Source organism: Austrofundulus limnaeus, unplaced genomic scaffold, assembly GCF_001266775.1.
Source record: "Austrofundulus limnaeus strain Quisiro unplaced genomic scaffold, Austrofundulus_limnaeus-1.0 Scaffold839, whole genome shotgun sequence".
Taxonomy (NCBI): domain Eukaryota; kingdom Metazoa; phylum Chordata; class Actinopteri; order Cyprinodontiformes; family Rivulidae; genus Austrofundulus; species Austrofundulus limnaeus.
The window spans coordinates 86,521-87,880 of record NW_013953241.1 but is presented as its reverse complement, the minus strand read 5'-3'; positions in this window follow the sequence as shown (position 1 = coordinate 87,880).

Sequence of the window (1,360 nt, the reverse complement as noted above, 5' to 3'; positions counted from 1 at the left end):
CCCCCCAGGACCAGGACTGCCCACGCCTGCTCTAAATTATGAGAAAATTAACTGTTTTGTTGCAAGTCTGACTCAGCTCTGAATATCTGTGATCAGTGAGCTTTCACACAGTGGTGACAGTGGGAAGAAACCAGTCCTTTGAATAGAAAGAGACCAGCAGCAGAACCAGAACCAGGACCTGCCTCAGCTGGCTGCAGTCAGAGGACAGAGAAACAGAGTGACTGCTCCAGGTGTGGGAAGAAAAAAACATGTTAATAAGAGAAATAAATCCAAATACAAACAAATGGAGTGACTCATCACAACAAACAAAAAATCTTTTGTTTCTGACCCATCAGTTGAGCTGAGGTATAATAAATGTGTAAATCTTTGTGTTCAAACAGCACCTGGGGATCTTTTTATTTTTTATTTAACCTATTTTTCAGAGAAAAGCAGAGTTAAACCTGTCTGAAGTCTGGTTTCTGTTTTGTTGACTAAACCACTGCTTGAAACTTWGTTGGTTTTGTGAGTCTGTGAGAATCTCCAGGCCTTCCAGCTTTTACTTTGTGTTTACATTGTTTACAATATTGTCCTTTTTTTTACTTCTTTTTAGAGAATAAAAACAGAAAATTGTCAACAACTTAAAAATGGGCTGTGTAAAAAAAATGTTTGTATAAAAAAATTAAAAACAAAAAGTTAAACCTTTCTGTGCAGACTAGTTAAATAGTCCAAATAAGAAAACTTTTTTAAACCAGTATAAGTGTTATCAATGTTTTCATCCTAAAACTGAAATGTTTCTCCCAGAGTTAGAAAAGAAAAGTTTAATTTTCCTTCTTGCAGCAGGTTATGAACATGTGAGTAAAGGTGGTCCTCAGCAGCATGGGCCAAAACATGAGAGCCACCAGAGCCAGAAAGACCCCGACCTGCCAASAACTGGACTTTAATTGAGCCCCACCGCCGGCGGGGACAAAATTGTATTTTTTTTAATTTTTTGTTTTCTTTACTAACCAACGTTCTCATAGGTAAACATAGACATGTGTGGTGTTTACAGAAACATCTGAATCTTGACTAAAAACTCATAGAAACCATTTCTACATCCACCAGACACAGATAAAACAACACGCAGCTGAATCTATATGTAAACAAACTGCACAAAATGGCGTCTCGGCAAATCCCGGTCTCAGCTGTTCACCAGTGACTTCTTCACACAGAAACATGTCTGCTGAAAGCAGAGACCTCACAGATTCTAAAAATATAAGTTTCATCACAATCCAACCAGAATTCACTCAACTAGCAGCAAAAAAACTGAAGACCTAGCACTCGGATTTGAAAATTATAAAACATAAGTTTTATACGTAAAGCGCAGCGTCACACACCGCACTTC